We start from the raw sequence: 24,768 nt of genomic DNA, 5'->3' as shown, positions 1-24,768 counted from the left end.
CGAAATTAAGAGACTCCAATCAAGGAAATATGGAAAAAAAAGAAAATAACAACCCCTTATTAAAGGATATATGTATATTGGAAAAAAAACACAAAAAAAAAAAAAAAAAAAAAAAAAAAACCAGCAAAAGAACACAAAACCAACTAACCAATAGTCCTGTACCCAAAAGTCCCCTTCAAAAAGGAAACAGTTTGATACTTCTCTGTCCTCTAGTGCAATTCTAATCGCGGTTGGCAGGAGCGCTGTTGGATCACTGGAGGAGCAGAGCCTGCAGTGCTCGGTGTTGGTCAGCAGGGGGCGCTGTTGGGCTCTGGCAGTCGCCATGTGGGGCCCCCAGATTGCGGGAGAAGCCAAAATGGAGATCTCCCCCCCACTGAGGAGGGGAAGGGGAGAAGGGGAAAGAAAGGCGGTTTCTTTCCCACGAAACTCACGCTGTCTGTGGCTGGCTACAGTCAGGACTCCCCCCTTTCCTTGACGAGCACAAACTCTCCGATGAAAACCAAGCAGGTCCGGCTGTTGGCAGAGCAGACCACAGGCAAGCCGTGGCCGGAGAACAGACAGATGACGAGGTTGAGAGCAAAAATGGCCTCAGAGCTTTTTTCAACACACATCTTGCCCCTGTTAAGGCAAAAAGTGAAGTGGCCCCCATTTGCAAGGAGAAGAGGAGAAAAAACTCCTCCGCCTCCCTGCAGTTTTTTAGAAAGGCTATTAGCTGGGAATGTAGGTCTGCCAGCTAGTTCTTTTGTACAGTCAATCACCCCTTTCCCCTCCTCGTTCAACATCCTTCTCTTACAGCGGGACAGGGGAAAGGAAAATTTCTACTTGGATTTTTAGAACAAGTAAGCCTATGACAACAATGAAATGCATACAGCATAGTTTCCTTGAGCTCAACAAGAATCAGACAAGGCAGTTTCCTTGCTAACTGCTTCAAGCTCTTGGTAGGTAACATTTAGCTTCAAAAATAACTGTTCCAGCTTTTTCTCTACTTTGTGTTACCAGATACTGAAAACATGTGTGTTCTTTACTTGCTGGCATGTTTCTTTCCTCTTTTCTCTGAGCTTTTGCTTCTCTGTCACAAGGTTTCAGATCCCTAGGAACATAAAACCCAAGAAAATCCTTCCACAGTGGTAAGTATTTCAAATGTCCTGCTGGTGACTGCTATTGTTTCAGTTCTCTGGTTCCACTGGGGCATTTCACAGGTTCCCACCTTTATGCCCAAATGAAACAACGCTGTTTACATTCCCTAATGGAAATAGAAGGCATAACCAACATTGAACATATCATGAACAATTGCTGTGCATTAAGAATCCTGATGAAAATAACACAGCCCCAAGCTAAGCTACAAGAAGAGGGCTGTTTAGAAACAGCATCTTAAATAATAGATCAGAAGGTCACTTTTGCTAGGACTGGAAAAGAAACCTGGCATATGAAGATATGGAAAGGTACTGTCAGAAATAACATTGCTTAGACCTCCAACCTTCTCGCTGTAGCATTGGCTTAAGAAGGTAAGAAAATCTGTTTAAAATGTTGACTTATAACCCTTCTTCTCTGATAAAAAAAAAAAAGGATTGCAAGGAGAACAAGGACAACAGACTTAAAAATAAAAACAAATCCTAGCTCAACTTTACTGTCCCTAATTGTTCCCATCTCACTTGAGTTTTAGTACAAAAATGGTTATTTCTTTCCAAGTGGAGAGCCAAAGCAAAAAAGAAAAAATTCTCACCAAAATTTGGTCAGTTCAAATGCATTTGTTCTCTCAAAACCTGAGTAAAAGTTATGTACTGAGCTGTATTTGTTCTCTTCCTTCATCACTAGACAATACTGATATCCCTCCCTGCACCTACACAAAAAGGAAATGCAGCAGCTCCTTTAAAAAATCCAACTCCTAGAAAGCCAAGTGATACTTGGCAAGAGCAGCCTTCCCTATGGTAGACATTGAGCTTGCATCAGCACCATTCGTGGAAATAATACTACATAAGACAGTAGATAACAAAATGGGTTTCATGTCACTTCCTTTTAGATGCCTATACTACTTTTAGACTTCTGCTATTAGGCATATACCTTTTTATTATTCATCCTTTTCACTTTTTACAGTCAATAGAGAGGAATAGGCATTTTTTAAGTGTTTTTCTGACCAGTTTTAAATGTTTACATTAGGATGAGATAAACTGTGCTCCAGTAGTGTCCTACTTTCTCTAGGGTGAGTCATAGGAGTTCAGACATGGACATCTACATTGTACACCTTCACTGTAGATATCTTATATCTTACGTATTTTGTTATATAAATCCCAGCCGAAAAGAAAACAAGACCAAGGAAGAAAAAGAGCTAGAAAGACTAAGGATATGCAGTAATACCAGAATCCCCAATATGTAATGTAGCCTAGAATTTAAAAGCCAAGAAATAACAAATTTAAAGTTAAAAAAGTTATAAAGTCAAGCAGCGACTCAAAAAGAACTCAAATATTTAAGTTCATCTTCATTAAATGGGTCAGAAGAAGCACGTAGTCTTTTCCCCTTAATTTGAGACTGAAAGGTCACCCAGCTCAACACCCCATCTGTGATACATCTGTTAGTGTCCTCATAGGTTTCAAAATATATGAACTCAAGGAATGTTACTCTTTTCCTAATGAAAAAAAGTGAAACCATTTTCTAAAAACATCTTCATATTATTCTTTATTTCTGAAATTACTGTGAATATTCTTTTTCCTGTTTTGGTTCCATTTCCTTCTAACACCTTCTAAATAATTCTATTTGTTTTCACACATATTAAGTTACTTGCAAGCATTAATTCTGGAGGAAAGAAAAGGGGTTAAACTTAATTACAATACTGCTATAGCTGGACTCAAAGCCATCAATTCAGCAAGGGGGTTAAAGTGCAATTAACAGATTTATAGATTAAATCATATCATGACAATGAATTACAATTACTATAGGGGATTTTTTAATTTTCAAATTACCATATCATACAAACTCAACAATTTGAAACATTTTCTTTTTTTCAGAATAGAAAGGAAATCAAACAATGGAGAGTGCAAAATAATGCCGAATAAAGAAAAAAAGAATATTAAGAAAAGAAATAATGCAGAAAATTTTCACTCTGTCAGTAGCGAAGACTACTTTTTTCATGCAATTACGGAAAAAGGCACATATGAAAACTTGTCTTTTTCAGATTTATTCATGTTACACTTTTTCTTATTTTGCAAATAACAAGAAGTATGTAGTATTTTGTAAAAGATTACTGCTTAAAAGATCACAGTTTTTGAGCACTATTTTTTAAGTTTGTAAAGTTTTGTAACAGCAGCAGAGGTTGATAGCAAGAGTATTAGTGGGAAGAAGAACTGAATATGACAGGGAAGTTTGTAGAGTCTTTCGTCTCCTTTAGACTTGATATATTTCAGTACTTCAACTGTTTCTAAATACTTTTTTTTTCTCTAAGAGTTTTAGTATTCAGTCATGCAATATTGCACTTCAGGTAATCTTATGTGTAAATGAATCTGTAACATTGATGCTAATATGTAGTTTAATTTGTTAGACACAATCTTGGAAAGTCATAAACTCACTTTGCATCTTTATCTACTCATATATTAAAGAAGTATAATTTATAATAAACATCTGCTTTACAATACCAATGTGACAGAAGGCATTAGACAAGGAAAATTGACTGTAGGTGCGAGACACCAAACACAAATATGCATGTATATAAGTAAGCCATTAAATATAGCTGACTGATTTTCTTATGCCAGTCCAAGGATTATTAATATACATATCAATGTCAAATTTAATAAAGCTGTTCTGTTAATTGTGACTATGGTGTCTTGTACTAACACCTGTCAAGGTGTTTCTGGTGCAGAAAATCTTTGTCATGAATGAGCTAGATAACATAAATTCTAAGGGAACTAGCCTTTTACCTCAGAAGATCCAAATTCAAATACTGCTTTTAGTCTCAAATGAGTTGTTTGTCACACACCACTGAACCTCCAAATATGGCACAGTTTTGCATGGCTGGAAATCTGGGCTCAGGAGACATGAAGGATTGGAATATCAGGCTGTATCACTAATCAAGATTATGGTGTACTGGCAGAGACAAGTAGGAAAGTGTCTATGTGTGTATAGCAAATGCCAGCTCCTTCCCTCAGAAGCCAGCACTATTCATGTCTTAAATTCCATAAGCAGGATGTTTGTCAGCTAATTTTGGACAGAAAAATAAGATGCTGTTACTAATGACAGCTTTTGCAAATCAACCTCATACAACTGGCAATGATATTCTCCCATCAGAAGCAACGGCATCCATGTGTATGCCAGTCAGTGCTACTTACCTCTTAAAATGCTGAATATTAGTTTTGAAGCCTGAAAGCAAAGATCTATGAAGGCTGCAGTCTTATAAGATTCAGTTTTCTACAGTTCTACAGAACAGCTCTCAAATAAAATAAAATTATAGGGAAGCACCTCATTAATGAAAAAAAAAAGGGAGAAATTCCCAGTGGGAAGTCAGTAAAAAGTATTTTTAAGCCAATAACATCATATACTAATATCTCTCTGCAGAAATTGTACCCATTTAAAATTAATCCATCCAATATTCACTGGAGGTAAGACACCATACAAAAAGACTGTCATGGTGATAGATCTGTGCAAACTCGCAAATCACGTTCATTTGTACAAACATACAAGGCCAGTTAAAGGCACCTCCCGACATGTTCTTGCATACAATATACAGTAACCATGGGAGGATAGCACCACCTTTACTCAGTAAGTAGAAGAGAGAAGAAGAGGGTGCTGGCAGCATGCTATGCTACACAGACTTTAGTATAGGCTATGGTAAGCCACATTCCAACTTCAATATCTCATCATTCCATGTTCTCTTTTTTACACATCTAACTAGACTTAAGCAATACATTATTAAGAGTCTCTAGGCTGAACACAGAGATGCAAATCTCCAACTTAGGAGTAAAATGTTTATATTTGTAGAATAAATCACAGAAAACCCTTATTAGCACAGGGCCAAGTTGTTAATTTGCAAAGCACTAGGTTAGATTTCAGCATCCCAAACACGGACTTGCTGTACTGCCTCAAAGAAAGCAAGAAGGAAACAACATCCTTACTTGCAACCTTGGCTATCTGCTTCTCTGGAATTGCATCTCTCTCACACAAATGCACACATCTTCAAAAACAGTAACTAACAAAACTGTTGCATCCATATGGGCACATGAACATGCTCTCAGTGCTTTGGATAGTGACAGGTGGCTGAATTTGGGGTGGAGGGTGCTGTTGTTTCAACTATCTGGTGACATAAAGTATCGTAACTATCAATTATAATTGTCTTAAATGATCTGAAAGTCAATTTTGTCCAATGAATAAAAGATGCAGATTTAAATGTATATTTTAAAAAAATTCATGCAGAACCCCAACATTACTGCATTTATTAGAGGTATGAGAGACCAAAACAATTTTAGAAGTTTAACATTCTCTTTCAAAGAACAAAGAAAATCTCAAAATTAATAAAGACCAGCCAAGAATGAATCCAACTCATTGCTCTAAGATCACAGAGTTACTAGAATGACCACCAAGTGAGTACGCTCAGTAGTCACTGAAGTGAAAAAGAGCCCACAGGTTTTTTACTGAAATATAGGTAAAAAGAATTAAGCGAGCCTTTTAGAAAAGTAAAAAGAAAACCCTAAGAGAAATACTGAAGCATTTAGACAATCCAAATATTATTTTGTACTATATATATAAAAAGATGTCTGGCACATTTTTTTAAGTAAAAAGCCTACCTTAGTCCATTTACTTTGTCTTTTGATTCTGATGGCACAGAAATTTCTAAGAGTGAGAAAGCTTATGTTTTGATCTGGAGGAAAAAAAGGCACAAGGATATCACCCATATCTCTGGAAAACTTTGGAGAAAAACAGAGCAACTGTTTCAAATTAAACAATCAAGCAGGCAGATTCTTGGGACTAATGAAACTGGAAAACACGGCAAGACAGAAAAGGTTATGAGTGTGCTTTTGATGTGGTTAAGGCTGATCATCATGCCAGCCCAAAAAGACAGAGAAGAAATACAAGGAGTCCTCAAAATGGTAAAGCGTGAAAGAACATTTATAATGAGAACAGGAGTGTCTCTGTGAAAAGAAAGCTGAAGACAGATGTTTGCAAATCTTCATAAACACTTTCAAAGACTTTAAGAAAAGAATACCTAGTCCAAAGGGGCCTGGGCAATGAAAAGGAAATTGTCTCCAGATTCACGCCCAGTCCAGTAAGGGCAGTCTGGTCCCCATCGGACAATGAGTCATAACTGTTAATGAAACCTGTGTGTCAGTACAGTGAGACACAGAAGGAGACTGTGTATAGTTAGTAATAGGATATGGTATGGCTCATGTCTTTAACTGCAAGAAACCAGCACTATTTGAAAATAAATTGTTTGTTTTAACATATACTGTTAAAACTTAGGCATGTGAAACTCCAGCAGACAGGATCTCCCTCTGGAGGCGTTCACAGCTACTGTTCTCTCTTCACTGTTTTTTAGTGACTTCAGAGAAGTGAAGGATTCATTTTTAGAAAACCAGTTCACTAGCTGATAAAATGTAGTCGCTGGTTAAATGACTAAGCTGGAACAAGTGGATCTCATTCCCTAAAAATAAAAAATGTATTTTTTTTTATTACAGTTATCAGATCTGTAAATCAAACACAAGTCTAGGAAAGATTCGAGAGCTGCAGACTCTCTTGCTGGAACATTTGACAGGAGTGAGGTAGAACAGATTAAAGTGAGAGATATTGGTACATCAAACTGAATTTTTAACAAGTAGGCTAGAAAAGTATGGAAATCATGATTCTCAGAATAATTGTGGCACAAAGTGGTCCCAGCTCTTGAGATAGGAATGATCATCACCTGTCGCTAGTCTTATCTGAAGCCAGAGCTCTCAGGTGTATGTGAAATTCTTTAAAGATACCACACATAGTGAACTCGGGAGTAATATATGAAAAAATGTTGAAAAATTTACAGTAAGACCATTTAGGACTACCAAAACAGAAGACAGTGTTTGGAAACAATATCTGTAAGGTAAATATCAGTGTTTACCTCATACAGCAAGAACAAAAGCCAAGCTAGATAAAGAACTCATGTTTGCGACAAGAGGAACTGCATGTAGAGCGCAAATCAGGCACATATTTTTTTTATGTTAACTGAAGAAATTCATTGCTCCTATGCTTATAGTTTTATTTCCCTCAGCCAGCTTTGCAAATGGATATTACAGCTGACTACATGGTTATGTATATTGTACCCATTCCTGCCAAACATACTATGTTTAACACAGTAGCATCTAAATATGGATGTGAGGATTTTGGTTACAGACAACAAAAAAACTTGCAGAGGAGTTTGACATAGCCATACATGAGGGCAAGCAATTTGCAACCTCTAGATCTAGAGGTGTTACATCCCACTTTTAACTGTCTTTCCTTTTAAAAGTTTAGACAAGGCTTTTTTCACCAGTTGTTGGAATATGTTGTCTGAATATATAGCTCAATCTCAGAAAGCTTGTGAAATCAGCCCCTGATCATCTTACAACATAATTAAGTTGAAGGATAACATCAGTGAAGCATGAGATCATTACATCTTGACAATTTATTTTTTTATGAGAATTAATTATAAAAATCTGAAAACAAAACTGTCTTTCATGTAAGAAACTTATATTAAAAAAAAAATTGCATAAGGATGTAAGGGCAAATTCAAATAAAGAAGTGATAAGAATGGCAAGTTGCCAACAATTAATGTAAAAATTAAATGAATCCAGCACATAACATCTCTTGCACCTAAATAGTTTTCCAATTAATTGTTGTTCATCAGACAGGATGATAGAATGGGTGAAACTTTTTCAACTTTTCTGAGAAGAGGGAAATAAGGAATGCTGTCTGCCATCTTGTCTTACATGCTTTCAGCAAGGGAACAATTTCATCAGAATAAGTCAAATAAGAGATCACGCTATCTATATGAACAGGATAACTGGTTTTTGCCAACAGCACTTTCATCTCTCCAGAGAAACTTGCAAGTACAAATTATGATTGAGCAAATCCTGTAAGGCAAAAAAATTAAGATGAAAAATGAAGTTATAAGGAAATTTAAACTACACATAAGTATTGCTCAAATGAATATGTTGAATTTAGAAAAACTAAGACACTTGAATGTATTTTTAAATGGAAATTGCATTGAAAAAAAGTTGATTTTATAAAACCTCTGGAAAAGACAAAGAGGCTAATTTTCAGGATATAAATTATTTTTTTTTCATTAAAAGAAATTTGTGGAACTTTTCATTTTTCTCAGACCAAAACATTTTCCTTAGAATGAAACCAAATGCAATTTTTCTAGTGTTGTGATTTAGCCACAAAACTAAAAGAAAAAAAAACAGTCTGAGCTTTTCATGATGATCCTTCTTTTATTTAAGTGGAGAAGGAATATGTAACCATTATACTTTCAGATGCTCACATCATGTAATGAGAGACATTACTCAAGCTGAAGTACTATAGACATAATTTTAACTACAACACAAGTGAAGCAACTCTCTGCTGACCACCCCGTTTTAAAATGACCAGTATGTACTTCATGAATACCTCAGGATTAGCACTCAGCAGATAATGCTTCCTGATATTCCAGTATTTCAGCAAAAATACTAGCAGAAATATTAGCAGAATATTAGCTGTTTCATTATGGAAGGAAAATTTAGAGGCCATTGGTCAATAGTGTGAGTATGAGTCAGCTAATGAAAGACTCTTTCTAAATCCCCTTTCAGTTCTCTAGAGAGGCTGCTTTTGTATGAAACCTTTCACCCTGAGTTTCATAACTTTACAAGCATAGAGGGACTGATAGACTTACACAGTATTTGGGAGTGTGAACAACAATATGCAGTGCATAATGAAGTAAAAATGTGGGTACTAAGTGCAGGATCATTGATGGGACTATATGCATCACAAAAAACATGCCTAGCCTACAGACTGAGATTTTAGAAGTAATATTACTTCAGTCCTTTTAATAATAGGTATTCTTCTTCACTGAATTTATCAGCACATGAAAATGTAACGGCATGTTTTTACACAGCCTATAGAATGTAGACTGACTCTATCTGAAGCTGAGCCTAAAGGTATAAATCAGCAGATCCCTGCTAGTGTGATCAAGAGCCTACCTTTCGAAAATACCAGGAAAGTGAAGGCCCCCATACAAAGAAACACTATTCACAGCTCTCCATCAGTGCTACAGACACTGCTTCCCAAGGCTCCATCAGATTTTAAACAAAAATAAGGACAAGTCAATAACACAATGATCAGAAAATTGAAAGAGTTCCTCTCTACAAAAATAAATCCCAACACATTATCTTGTTGTTGCTATTTCAGCTGTGATTAAAGATTGTGGATAATGTTTTTATAATGGATTCTGTAGGGTTAACACTGCAAGACCTTACCTGGTCCATCACCAAACAATGGGTACAGCTGAAGCCTTAATGAAAGTTTGTTTTGATTTACCCAACAAAGTTTAATTTCCAACTGTGTCAAACCTTAAATGATGTATTTAACGGGTGTGGGGGAGGGTAATATTATTGTTATGAGCACACATACACTTTCATGACTGCAAACCTAAACCTCACACAGATTACACCTGTTCATGTATTTATGACAGAAGTGCACACATCTGTCTAAATGTATGTATGTTTATGTCACTTTCAAGATATCAGTTAGCCCAACAAATAACAAAAAAAATCATAGGTGGCATTTTCCTCTGAGACATTGAACAACTTTCAATAATGTCAGTATGAAAATAAAGACTAGTCTAATGAAGTAATCAATAGCAAATCAAGACATTTCAGGCATGTCTACAACAAGCAATGGAGTGTGATATGTAAACCCTGGCATAACCTATCACTTATCTCCTGAGCGAGAAGGGTTATAGATCAACAGAACATATTTTAAAACCAGCTAGCTCTGCTGAGAAGTTGGAATTGCTAGCTCGGTCACAGCTGTCACTTGCAGCACTGCTTTGGGTATCTGAGCTCATTCCTTGGCAAATCTCTGCTCTTCAGGATGGCACACCAACTCGATGAGCTCTAGTGAAGGGTACCTCCAAAGCCAATGTGGTGGATTCACCTTGGCTGTATGCCAGGTGCCCACCCAACCACTCTATCCCTCCCCTTCCCAGCCAGACAGGGGAGAGAGTAAGGTAGGAAAAGAAAACAACACAAATCGTGGGTTGTGATAAGGCAGTTTATATTGATGCAAAAAAGAAAGTAGAAGCAGTGTGCGCGCGCACAAAGCAGAAGCCAGCGATTAATCTCTCTTCCCATCAGCAGCGATGGTCGGCCATCTCTCTGAGAAGCAGGGCTCCAGCACACGTGAGCAGGCAGCCATCAGAGACAGTAAACGCCTCTGGTCCTGCTCCTTCCCTCAGCTTTTACATCTGGTTTGATGTCATATGATGTGGAACATCCCCTTGGTCGGGGTGGGTCAGTTGGCCTACTTGTGTCCTCTCCCAGGATCTCGTCCTCAATTGAAGAAGGAATGTTACAGTGCTGTGCTCAGCAGTAGCCAAAATATGGGTGTGTTATCAACACTCCTCTGGCTACCAATGCAGAGCACAGCACTGTGACAGCTACTATAGGGAAATAAATTCCGGCTCAGCCATACCCACCACAGCCAACATGTAGAAATGTTGGTTGTTTTTATACTTGACCCTGTGAGCCATCTTGAGTGTGCTCTCCAGTCACTGTCATATGCTGCATCATATAATAGTTTCCTTGTGTTTTTTCCTTGAGACCACCACACACATGAACCCTAACCCACTTTTCTTGCAATTGACAGATTATCTCTTCAACTGGTAGCCGTTCTATACAGAACACAATTGTTGATTTCTCTGAAAATTACAATGCATATAGAAAAAAGGTAAAAATCTATGCTTAGATTTTTTTCTTGCTTGCTTTATAGCTTTAGCTGGGAAAAACACAGTACATGCCTGGACTTTAGAAATAGGGAGGCATTCAGAACCATCCCTTTCTTCCACGTTTCCTTATGGATTGCCTCTAGACAGCACCTGCACACTATGCTACTTACCGTGAATACATTCTTCTGGTGTTTGTCTCTTCCTGCACACTGCACAGAGTGCAGATGCCTTAGAGAATCCTGGACTGCAATCCAGGGTCTGGGGCATAAAAGTTGGGCATTGTAGAGCTTAACATTATGCCTCCTTTTTTTTTTTTTTTGGATTGAGTTTTCTAGCCTCAGGCATGTTCAGTCTGCATTGACATCTAACATATAAGCCATTGCAGCACCTCACGCAAGACTCTTACAGCATTTCCCCTCCACAGCTTTTATTTCCTGCCTACAGCATTCCTGTTCTGCAACCCCATCACATAACCCTATACAGAGTACTGTCTGACCTCAGTCACCAAGAATTCAACAGGACACTTGCACTGCACTCTGCAATGCCCTTTTGACTTACTTCTTGTGTTTTTGAAAGATAAAAGATAGCACATAATTAGCAGGAAGGCCACAAAAAATTAAAATCTCATAGGTGCTTTTTCCTCTCTCTAAAACGTCATCAGGAATGGGACAGAATCTTACCTTTCACTTCTGCACTTGTTGTTGCCTGCACTAAAAGAACCATATGTATGTCATTACAAAATCTCTGCCTCACTGTTGTTTCCCAGGACTGTGAAAGCAATACAAACTTTCTGAAGCAATAGTTTTGAAGCCTAAAATGTGAATTTCTTAGTTTTTATATTTTCCCAGGTTACAGGTTTTCTTTTACCTATGCTTCTGTGGTTTGTATGTTGTTAAATGGAAACAAACAAAGGAATCTTAGATTTTTGAGAGCAATAGATCATAATAATTCTAATCTGTTATTATTGAGGAGAAACTATGGGAGTTTTAATATGCAGTGTATCAATATCATACATCAAACAACATCCTTCAGAGCAGTTGCAGTCTATCATCACAAAATAATCTACAATCAGTATCCTACACCATACACAGGTAAGAAACCTGAATATTAAAGCTTTTTGTAATGCAGTCACATTGTATACAAGGCTGCTTCTTGATAGGTCTCAGTATCCAGTGCATTTACTTTTCCAATAAAAATATTCAAACTTTCATCATATGGTTTAGTACAAAGAACATTTTGTCTTAACAGAGAAATCTGAGCTTTAAAAATACATGAAAAAAAATTGTTTACTTCTTTACAACTTCTGTACACATTTCAGACAAGCATATTAATGCTATTTACAAGCACTAATGAAAACTTTCAACACTTCTGTAATACAGTAACATTAACTACTGTTAATGCATAGACAGGGGCTGTAAACTGCAAGACCAGTAAGCCATAGTAGATATTGAATTACTGTTGTTGATGTTGTTGTCATTATTATTATTATTATTATTTATTATTATTACTGAATCCAGATCCAGATAAGTTCATTATCCAGATTACCCAATTTTTGTTGAATTCAGATCCATATTGGGCCAGATTATTAAATTATTGTTACCATTGAATTCAGATCTTGGATTCATATTTCTTTTTGCTAAGACAACGTTCTGATGGGATAGCCCTATACTGTGATCAGTAGGACCTTACAGAGTTATTATTCCAGGAGGTTATTGATAACAAACAACAACTGAAGTAAAGGAAGAAATAAGATCTGGGGGCGTCATTGTCTTTCTGCTCTGCTCCTCTGTTCCCTCCACTACCACTCCCTACCTCCTCTCTGTCTCCTCCTTGATCACTTTGTACAAGAAATTAATTTTGATAGAAATGTAAAATTTGAAACAAAAAGAACCAGAAAAAAAAGAAAGAAAAACAAACAAAAAAACCAAAAAAACACAAACAAACAAACAAAACCTAGGAGAAATAAAAGGTCACAATTCAGCTGCAAAAGGAGATGAGCGTGAGAAGAGCATTGCATGACTAAGTAAGCAATCTTTAGCTCACAATGGAAAATCTGCAAGGTAATCGATTTAAAAAGGATGCAAACTAAAACTGTCTCAAGATTGGAAGCCAAGACTATGTCACTTTGTCCTTTCCCTTGATTGCTCAAGCTGAAAGACAAAACTGAAGCAAACCATGGCCCTCCTCCAAATTCAGATTTTTTTCAAATGAAAGCAAGAGCATGGAGAAGCAGGGGAGGAAATGTCATTCCCAAATTGGAATGACAGTGTAACAGACAGATTCATCAGGGCCTGAATTTGTGAAGCATTGGTATACTGCTCGGTGTAGAAAAGCCCAAGATGATGTTCCATAAATTGCAATGCATCGTCCAAGACCTGATGGGACTTACGTATCTCAATCAAAATCCTAAACAATCAAACAAATCCTCTGAGAAAGTTTATGTGGTCCCAGAAATGACACAAGAATTTTCTCAGTAATTTAAAATGAAGACTGATAAAAAAATGTGTCGCTAAATTTCACAAGATGGCTGGTGTGTGATTCAGAGATTTTAGGAATGGCCTAGCTCTGGTTGGGATGGAGTTAAGTATCCTCGTAACAGCCCATAGAGTTCCGTGTTTTAGATTTGTGACAAAAAGAGTGTCAATAGAACACCAATGTTTTATCTGTTGTTGAAAAGTGCTTGCACAATGTCAAGATCTCCTCTGTTTCTCACTCTGACACCTCCACAGCAAGTGAGGTGGTGTGTGGGCAAGAAGCTGGAACAGCACACAGCTGATCAAAACTGACCAAGAACTTACCGCATACCATACAATGTCGTGTTCAGCAATAAAATTGTGGAGGAAGGGAGTTTTTCCAGTGTAGCCATTGCTCAGAGACTAACTGGGTATCAAATTCCTGGTGGGAGGTAGTGAGTAATTGCCTTTGCATCACCTCATGTTTTCCTTGGTTTTTTTCCCTTCATTTATTAAATTGTGTTTACCTTGACCCACATGGTTTTTTGCTCTCTGTTTCTCACTCCTATTCCATTGAGGCTGGGGGTGAGTGAATGCCTGGCTGCTGCCAGGTGGGGTCAACTCAACACAAGAAGATCACTTAACCTATGATAAACCAGTAATAGAGATGAAAGATAGAGCAGCTGAAATGTAAATGCTCAGGAATCCCAAAGAGGCTCTACAGAAAGCAACGGGTACATGTAATCCAAAGACTAAGCACAACCACATGCAGAGCTTTAGTGGAGCAGACAGATGAGTAATTTACTGATATGCATGGAGAAATCATAGAAATAAGGAAGAAACACCAAAAACTTCCCAAATAATCAAACAAATATAACTCATAGAAGTATTAAGACTACAAGGAAGACTTGAAAGCTCGGTGGTGGAAATGCTTTGCATATGATGACATATACAACTGTTGTCATAAAGAGAAATCAGTCTCCTAAGTAAAAAAAGTAAGTATAGATACAAAGGATTTTATTTTTTTTTTCATATTTATTACAGTAATGCAGTGGAAATTAGGAAAAATAAATGGTTTACATAATGTTGACTATCATCAACTGCAAAAACAAGATCATAGAAAACAGAGGCAATTTAAGGGCAGATAGCAAGTTCTCTACATGAAGATTTCCTTAGCATTACATAAGCAACAGAGCCTGCAGTCAAGCTAACCTATTTTAAATTTTATGGTGATATTTTCAATAACAACTGGAAGCACAAAACCAAAGAAAACTATTAATGCTGGAATTTCAAGCATCTTGTTTAACAGAGGAACAATGTTTTCAGATAAAAGGAGTTAATTAAAAAATTTGCTAGAGTTCAGACAGAGAGCAGTGATTCACAGTCTAATCAAAATTTAAAAACAAAGAAACCCCAAACACATGGAGCAGGCAAACCCACCGTGGTATTTGTTTGCTAAAGGTTAGCATGATGTTTCAGAAAAGCTGAAATGGCTTCTTCTATGTTACATATGAAGGTAGCTGAAGCAGTGTTGAAACAGCATCTGTCTTTTAAAATGTCCAGTGCATTAGAAGAAAAAAAAAATATACAAAGAAGAGGGGCAAATAAGGATGTGATAGATAAAAACATCTTTGTGAAAGTCAGAGAAAGTATTGGCTAAGAAATGTGGAAGATATTGAAATGTCAGGCAAAATGCATGTTTGTGTAGACTCAAACTATTTGAATAAAACACAAAATGTGCTCACTGCCAAATGTCTACAGTCATGATATATTGCCTGTCTTAGCAAAAGCAAAAATTGAAAATTACAGGAAAAAGACCTGGTGCCAAACTCTAAAATGCAAAAGATAGATATTGGCAAGTATTCCTGAGTAGCAGAAGTGGCTACCTCACTACATTCTGCACAGCAGAAGTGTATCCAAATTGTCTGCGGATGTTCCCCAGAATGAAAATTAATCCGACTATATCATAGCTGATATTAGACAGACACACTATTGTAGAGGGTATAGCAGACCCCAAATGTAAGTTCCTTTTTGTGACACAAGAATCAGGGAAATCAGTCACAAACTGCATAAGTACAGGAGGACTTCATGATGAACAATGCTCAGTGCAGTACAGGTCACATAAAACCGTCCTTTTTTTCCCGACACCCTGCAATCTAAGAAAGTAAATACAAAGTGAGAAATGCCTTTACTTAAGATACTAATTACTCAAATGCTACTAGTAATTACAAAATGCATTTATTGGGAGGGGAAAACAACCTGTGTGTGCAAATCTTTGAAGCTACCGCTGAAAGATGTTATATGACAAATAGTTCAATAAAACATAGCCATTAAATGTGTCAATACAGGGATGTGAACAAAGAAACTGCTGTCACTGGATGCCAGTGAGACGGGACATGGGGCAATACTCTTACAGAAGAGACCATCTGAAGTTGTTAAGTCTGGGATTACTAACATCACCCAAATCCAAATAAGTCAAAATAGAAAAGCAATTTCTTGTAACTGTGTTTGCATGCAAAAGGTTTGAACAATATAGTCAAAGATAGAAAACCTATTCCAGTAGGAAGTACCCATAAATCACTTGGGAGTGTTTTTTAAAAAACACTGTCAGTCACAGAAAGCCTTTAGTGTATGCTACTGAAACTGCAAAGTATAAGCATGAGAGAGACTGACAAATACATTGCTGATTTCTTATCCAGAGCAGCCTTGCAGTGCATAACTACAGCAACTTAGCAGGAACATGAAATCCCTAGCCTGATATTAATGCAGAAAATGCAGAGAGACAGAAGCATCAGCCAAGTCTGCTATGTGCAGTTTCAAGGTAGAGGCTACAACATATCTAAGAACAAATGATACAAGATACAGATTTACAAGTTCTTGCATCTATCATTCTGTCACACTCTGTCAGGACAGCCAGATGCTGTGGGAGAAGCCTTGTCTGCTTCCCAACAATACAAGAACTGCCCAGATGAGCTGAGTATCCAAGATAGCATCATATATAAAGTCAATTGAATCATAAACCCAAGGTCAGTAAAAATAAATTCCCTCAGGTATACCTTGAAGCCCTACAGGAATAACATCCTGTTCCTCCATAATGCCATGACATTGCATGCTCTGCACTAAGTGCTGCACTAAGCCAAGATATTTGAAATTTCAGGAGTAGCTTCGTAATGCTTATGATGAAAAAGAAGCTAGGCTACAGGACACCATGCTGGCTAAAGGTTATTATTTAATGGCATTACTTGATAAAGGGCAATGAAATCACACAACATCTCAACAGGCTTTGGAACAGACCTCAGTCACACCTATAACTGGGTATTTTGTTCACAAGTCAACACATATTATTTCTGCATTGAAGCCTGCTATATGAGAGGCAAAATTCAGATTCTCTAAATTCTGTTGTCTGAAAATGTAGGCACCTATATGTGAAGTAGAAGCACAAAATCCTGTTACAGTTACTGGTAATATTACTGACATAGACAAGGAAGTCCTTAGGACTCTTCATCTGAAGAAATATTTCTGTCTATTTTACAGAGGATAATTATTCTTCAGTCTCCAGATTGATGGTAGACAGGCCACTACCAACTATTTTGGAAGTTTAGACATCTGGTGCACATATAGGTGCATAGATACATTACATATAATTTAAATATTTTAACCTTGACCTGAATTGCACACTAATGGCATATTCACATCACTTAACTTCAATTTTCTAGAATTCAGCATACAGCTTCTTTCTGGTGACTTCTTTCTTTCTATAGTCACCAGAAGCTAGAGAGCTAAGCCATTCCGGAGGCTGACTCATCAAACCTACTAAGGTACCTCTCTTAAGATATCATATGCCTATTAAGAGATGTACTCTTTCTCCCTACTGACTACAGAGGCAGTCTACTGAAGGAGACTAGGAAGGACTAATGTGGAGTGAGACAAATCCCACCCCAAGACAATACCATAGTCACTACAGCATTGGCTGTAGTGACACATTTTAACAGGTATAGTGTCTTATATCATATCTAAATACATTAGAGCAAGAGCAGAACAATTTGGGTTTCCTGCTATCCGTTGTGCCCACGCGCTCTCCTGGTCAGACCTGAGGGCTTTCCCCCATGTATTACATCTTTGTAAGCAGCAGAAGAAAGAGTACCCTTAAATGGTTCCTAGAAAAGAAACTAATGAAAGCACAAGAAGGAGAGGAGAATATTTTACTGAGCCCTGATGGCATGGACTGTCAAGCTCACTAGTGAGAGAGAGGCAGAGCAAAATGTTCAGGGAAACCACATCAAAGAGAATCTAACATTCCATTCTGGGAATCAGACACTTAGAATTCACTTATTGAAACATTCTTTCATTCATTAGAAATGGATAAATGGTTTGCAAAGGTTTATTAAATAAAATGGTTAGTCATTTTTTAAAGATTCTAATGGAATAGTAGACAGCTTTTATCTATCTATAATAACTTCTAATGAACAGATTATTGCCATCTATACAGTATTTATTAGTAGTTTACCACTGTATTATGGACATTAGTACCATCTGCTGCAGATAATTAGAACCATGTTGATAGGTGTTTGAACTGATTATAAGACACATATGACTCAGTTAGGCTTCATTATAAATGATTAACCATTTTAAAGAATAATTTTGTAAACTTATTACAAACTATTCATAAATTAATTTTTATTTAAAAGATCATCAGTTTCAACTGTTTTTTCAAGATCAGATGATACACATCTAAATACATGTTTTGCAGTGAAGAAAGACTACCAGGTTAAACAATAAGCATTTAAAATATATATTAGGGTCACACATTAAATAAAAATTGCCACAAATACACATAAAAAGATTGAATTATGGAGTACCCTTTCATGATATGTGCAATCTGGTATGCTGCTCATTTAAGTGATTGCCATGACTAATTTATATTCACATTTAGCTTTTGTTGGCGTTCTGAAAAATATGCTATTAAAATTACACAAACCAAGGGCATAAAAAGGTGTCTAGGTTGAGACCATTTATGCCAAGCTTTGTTCTAGATTGAAAAAAAAGTTAAATTAGAAGCTTTAGTTCAATTACATCATGAAAGCAGTAAGAAAATTGAGGTTTATGACCAAAACACCGACAACAATGGCAGTATAAATGAGCACCTCTAAAATATCCTTATCGTTGGAAGAAAATGTTCACATACAACACAGACTTGTACTACAGATGGACACAGCTTAGCTGAGACATTCTCAGTGCTTTAGCTGTTTACTTAGGCAGCAAGAGTTCTAAGAAATAGTTGCTATGCCAACCCATCACAGTACTATATATATACATTCATGACCAGGGCTTATTTTGAGAGCTCTGTTACCCTTTCTTCCAAAAGTTTAAACATGCTACTGCTACACGGTTTCCATTAAGACAAAACTCTGTAGTCTATGGATTACAATTCACAACCCTGATTTTTTCTAAGATAGGGTGTGGGGTATCTAGAATAACATGAAAACATTTCAAATAAGAAGCAGAACAGCCCTTTGACGTCACATTTCTACAATCACTGAACAGACTGTTCTATTTGCAAGCCTCTAAAGATTTGGTGTTCAGATGATAAAGGGCACTGCTTTTTATAATCTATTATTAACTGTCATGTGTGTATTACTGCAGGAGTTCTCTGAAGAGAAAGCAAAGCATGTTTTGGTGATGTGATGATGAAGTGCTTTTTTGTACTATTTATTAGAACAATTTTCCATATTAACTCCATCCAGTCAGTCTTCTTTTTGTAATGCAGGAACAAGGCATAATAACTTACCTCTAGAGCTTAAAAGGGATGTATTCAGATAAACCATGCCTTTAAAAAGAATTAAAAATCATAGACTGAGCTCTTTAATTACCTTATTCTGTTTATATTACTGTAGGTGCTTTTTTTTCCAATGAGTTTGAAATTTCCATCTGTTTATTTCATAATTATTGGATGACTACATGCAGCATTGCCATTTCAATTAGATTTTGATGGCTGATAAAACCACTGTTGACAGCAAGTACGCAAATGAATGAAGGGAAACCAAATTAGTAATGTTTGTGTCATTTAAATTAAACTAAATGTTCTGTCAGAAATGTGATAAAATCTGAAGAGAGAAGAAAAACAGTAAATGGCATGGGAGGGATGGGATCAGATCAGAGATAATAATCTTTCTTTAGACATCTTGGTTTTCTGAAGAAAAGCTATTCCCTTTTGAGACACAATTTTAATTTCCAGAGAGTGTAGCCATTTCTCTTTCATACTAGAAACCCACAAACATTTATATATGTCTTCTAACAAGTATTCTGAAACTAGACAGACTTCTTGAAATGTGAGAAAAGCAAGAAGATAGGAAAGATCTTAATGCCGATGCAGAGAGCTCAACCCACTAGAATTGATAAAGGCAAGAAAAGCCATTGTGATAAATTCGAAAGGTTAAGACATTCTGTCTATTCTAAAGATCAGTGTGAAGGGGAGAGGAGTAGATGAGTGTGATAACACCATTTAAGAATGAGGACACACTTGCCAGATGAGAATCTGCATCAGACAGTTGTTCTTTTTAAGAGGAAAAGAGAGCAGCACTGGAGCAACTGTCTCTTGTATCTCTCTGATTGAAATGCATGACATATTTTGTATTCATTCAAATGTCTATAGAGAAGATACATGAAACTAGGGGACAAAGAAAAAATATATATATTAAATGCTCTGAATTAAATTTGATACAGTTGGTCTACCAGAGGCTGAATGCAGTTCTCTCCTCAGTCTCAAAGCCTGATTCAATTCAGTGTTTTTTTGGTTATTACAGGATTGTTTTTTTTTTTTAATATTTCTCTAGGAAGCAACAACTTAGGATCATTTTTCAGTGAACTAACTTTATTTTTAAAATTTGCATGTTTTGATTGTTAGAAAAATCATACATTTCTTGCTAAAAGTCTATAGATAATTCTGAGACTTTTTAGAATTAATTTGTTTTGCTTAATCTCACAAAATTTCATTCTTTGTCTTTTAGACTTTTTTCTTCACACATTTTCTACACATCATTATCCTGTTTCTTGCTCTCCTTCATGAGACAACACCATCTCTTTGCAGTTCCCATCCAAAAGGGATCTTACTCTTTGTCTTAGCTAAGTCCCCACTGTATTTCACAAATCAAGCCAAACCCAGTTCACAATCTTTATATGAGCCCACTCTCTTAGAAGTCATTGTAACACAACTTTGAGGAGCATTAAAGAGAAAATACGCTGACTTATGTCTCTCACTAGCACAAAGTGTGAGCTTACTTGTGCAATATAAGGACCAAGTTTCTTGAAATTGCCTGCAGTTCCACCACAAAATTCAGTCTCATTCGAGGACCATGGATGTAGTCCATTAAAAGGCAAACAGGAAGGACTATTGAAACCTTGCTCTTCAAAATCCACATACTAAGTCTATTGTAGCTACAGATGTTCCAACAGCAGCAATACAGAGAAAGAAGAACTAGCTCAAGGACCACATCACATCTCTCTGGCCTGCTAGAGCCAGTTCACACTGTGCCACAGTAACCAGCCATCCTCCAAACGTGCAACCAACACGCTGTCAACAGTATCATGGTACTTGAGCTCAGAGCAGAATTTCTATTGCAGAAGCTTTATATGTCTTTGAGGCAAAGAACAAAGTGTAGATACGGAAGCAGTGCAGAGGGATAAGGTGGTTGGGATTAGCTTTGACCTTGCAAAGAGTCTTGAAATCTGGATGACTCCCAGGGTAACTGCAAAGAAGGATGGAAAAGAGGGGGGACCAGTTCTGAAGGACATCACAATCCACTTTACAAAATAAAAATAGAATAAATATGTACAATTTAGACAAAATCATCAGAATGTATATATCCATCCTTACTTTCTGCTTGACCTTTGAATTGCTGTTAAAGACAGAAACTTCTAAATAAATTTGGAAATTTTAAATGTGATCTTAAATAAATTTTATCTGCTGTTTACCACTACAACTTTATTAGTCTTAAAATTATGAAAAACTTTTTATATATTTTTTACATGCAAAGGAAAAAAAAGTCCTTTCTACTGTACATTCCATCAAATGGTCACATTCAAAATAGTGTGCAGGACTCATTCTAAAGCCACAATATAGTAAATCAGCAATGGAGCAGATTTACTGCAACACAGGGAGCGTTGGGTTTTTTCTCCCCTCCTTTTTAAATGTAATATAACTGACTTTCCTAAATGATTTATGGGTCTGGGAGTCCTGCCTCTCTTATCCTTTCAGGAACAATCACAGAAGGCTGGAATAATTTGAAAGTCTGAGCTAAGGGAGAATCTGCATCCTTATCCTTATAGCACTCTGGTGCTCACTGAACTGTTTTCTCAGACTTCTATTTGAAACAAAACTGCTAATCTCAAAACAGCTGCATTATTTCTGTTTTAGTGCTCAGTTTGTAAAGGGAGAAAACATGAGAGATTAATGAGATCTTTTTCTTCTCATGTTACTCCGTTTATCTCATAAAATCTATTTCTTGAGTCTTTCTTTCCAGATCTGTTTGATGTCTCTTTGTATCCTCCAGCACCCCTCTTCAATTTCTCTTTTTTTTTCAGTTCTCCCTCAGCAGCTTCTCAAATTACCATGTTCTGAGAGAAAAGGTAATAATTAGTTTCACATTTCTTGATAGATACCTCATAGTCACAAACATCTAACTACAAACTAAAGATGAAGTAAAAAAATAAAAAAAATTCTGCTGGCACTAAGGAAATTTTTATAATTAACCATTCTATTCCAGTAAATTAAGGGCTTTTTTAGTTATTCATAGAAACAGTGTAAGTCAATATGGTTGAATATGAAAGTCTCTTCAAAAACTCTTAGATCCATAAAGAACATTGTAACATGAACCTAAAAATAAGAAAAGTAGTAATATACAATCATTCTAGTCTCTTTTTTATTTTTATTCTGTTATAATCAAAATTGATAGCATTGCTGAATTCTGCTAACCACCGTGATTATCCATTGTTTGTATATTCCTATGAAGTAAATACCAATGAATCTTATTGCATTATTGCACAGCGAAACTCCTATGCTACTGCAAAGCAAATAGTACATAAAAACAACACACACACAAAACAAACACAAAACCAAATCAACCAGCAAACAAAACAGCAGCTCTACTCTGGAACACAATATGTTTGTGTAAAGCGGTCTGTGGTTCCCTCTCAAAGCACAGGGATACTATGATCTGGAATACTATGATACTATGATCTGGATACTATGATACTATGATCTGGAATACAGATACATGAATTTCAGCAGCTGCCATTTCAAATCCAGTAAGAGCTACCTTGATCTTACTTTCAGTCACAAATATCCATGGTATCTCAGGCATGAATTATATAAGTATGTGCATCCTCCTAGATCAAAAAACTTCAGAGAATTTTCCACTTGAGAGTTAGAATAAGATGTGACAAATGATAGTCACATCAATTAACAATCTTCTGGGATATACTCACCTATTGCCCAGGTGAGGGCTGCATAAGAACCTGGGTAGAATACTGCAGAAAATTCCAATATAAGTAATTAAATACAAACCAGATCCCCTGCTGCAGTTTTTCAATTAGATACGATAATTTTCTCTGCTCACCATTATGCATTTTTGTGGTGGTGCTCTGCGTTGTTAATCATTTACTGAATTTGCAATAGAGATGTGACTCTGTGTCTGCCCTTTATCAAGCTATTTTATATGTTCATTTTATTAAATACATTTTCAATCTTTCTGTATGAAAAGTGTTTATACATATAAGTCATTATCATTCCATCTATCTTTAGAATGCCTAAAAATAAAAATAGTTTGTGATATATGATCCATCCCAACACAGTTCAAGGGCAATTTTGTTAAATTAAAACTGTTTCCCAGTGGCGTAAATGGTTCCATCCATAAAATCTAAGAAGGACTTTGATTTTAACTGCAGTGCAGAAAATCACAAACAATGTTTTTGTTTGTTTGTTTGTTCATTTGCAGAGTCATTCTGAATGTTAAGTAAGATAGCCTGTATGGTTACAATCTGCCTCTATGCTTTTCCACCCAAATACACGTCAATGCTGGTTTATTTCAACAGGCAAATGAAATTATTCTTGCATTTCATCTGTGCATCCAAAATTGCTGCTGTGAAGTCTTCCCTCAAAAGGAAATTAAGGGGAGTTTGAGACGTGAGGAAACTTCAGTTGCCACTATTTGAGTTTCATATGAATTAGTGTATTTCATTGATTTGATTCACTGAAACAAAATGGTTTTGTTTTCTTTGGTGTCACTCAGAAGCCTAGAATTCAATTCTAAACAAACACTGAGATAGAAACTGTATTAACCTGCTCTAAAATACTTACTGAAAATACTTCTTTGGTAAGCTATGCTTATGTCTACAGAAAAAAAAAAGACACACTAGAGATCACACACAGAGCAACAGGAACAGAAGAAGGATGGAAACCTGTGGTTCAACTGTCCCCCTAGGTGAGTAAAATTTTATTACAGATGTTTCACACAGCAACTGTACAGCTCGCCCCAGTTGGCACCAGCAAAATCTTGGCTTGTAAGGCATAAAATTTCTGTCTTCTATAGAAGTATGTACAACTTTAGCAGCCTACAAAGCCTTTGAATGTCAACACAAAAGCTTCTGGGAGTTTCTTCTGATAGCTGATTAGGAGATAAGTAAAACGAAAATCTTTATTTTATTACTAAGTGTGATGTTTTAAGATATATTAACTCAGGGGAGATACATTTTAGGTACATAAAATACGTCCCTTTTTTCCCCTTTTCTCTTCTGTATCAGAGCAGGCTAACTTAATTGTTATATGTTTTCTATACATGGCAAATATTGTATAGGGGTAAATTAAGCTTGGTCTCCATTCCAAAAAGCAGAAAAGATAGTGTTATATTTAGAAAATGTAGTGTTATATTTTTACCTATCTTATGATGGATTGCAAGGGAATCTGTAGTAGCAGTCTGGCCAGCTCGGTGAGGCAGGTTTTAAACTGAGTCAGGGGGAGGGGTCCAAACTGGCAACTCCATTGCAACCAGATGAGGAACAAGCCAGGACAATCAAAGCAGTAACAAATGTTCCTTAGCTGCTTCCCAACATGAGAACCAGAAGATCAATCTTCAGATGGTGTGGTGAGTCTCTTTTTACAAGGAGTCATGTGGATAAGGCAAGGTGTAATGGGTACAAGTTACTCCTGAGGAGATTCTGATTGAACAAAAGAGGAACATTCTTCACTATGAGAACAATAGGCTATTGGAATTAAGTCCCCAGGGAAGTGGTGGATTACCCAGCACTGGACACTTTAAAGATTCAGGTGGACAGGGTGCTGGGCCATCTTGTCTAAACCAAGTTTTTACCAAAAAACCTTGCACCAGATGATCCTTGGGGTCCCCAGCCTGG

General features: G+C 36.6%; 1 long non-coding RNA gene across 2 annotated transcripts in view; it reads left to right on the top strand.

Moving 5' to 3' along the window:
- LOC135409694 (uncharacterized) overlaps positions 1–3,757 on the top strand; it is a 40,751-nt gene extending 36,994 nt beyond the window's left edge. For both annotated transcript variants that reach the window (XR_010428315.1, XR_010428316.1), the window contains 2 exons: positions 1,000–1,127; positions 3,003–3,757. This is a non-coding gene — a long non-coding RNA (uncharacterized LOC135409694). The remainder of the gene's footprint in view (positions 1–999; positions 1,128–3,002) is intronic.
- The last annotated feature ends 21,011 nt before the right edge of the window (positions 3,758–24,768 follow it).

This window comes from Pseudopipra pipra, chromosome 2 (assembly GCF_036250125.1).
Source record: "Pseudopipra pipra isolate bDixPip1 chromosome 2, bDixPip1.hap1, whole genome shotgun sequence".
NCBI classification, from domain to species: Eukaryota; Metazoa; Chordata; class Aves; order Passeriformes; family Pipridae; genus Pseudopipra; species Pseudopipra pipra.
The sequence above is the reverse complement of the archived record's forward strand: the minus strand, read 5'-3'. Positions and strand labels throughout refer to the sequence as shown.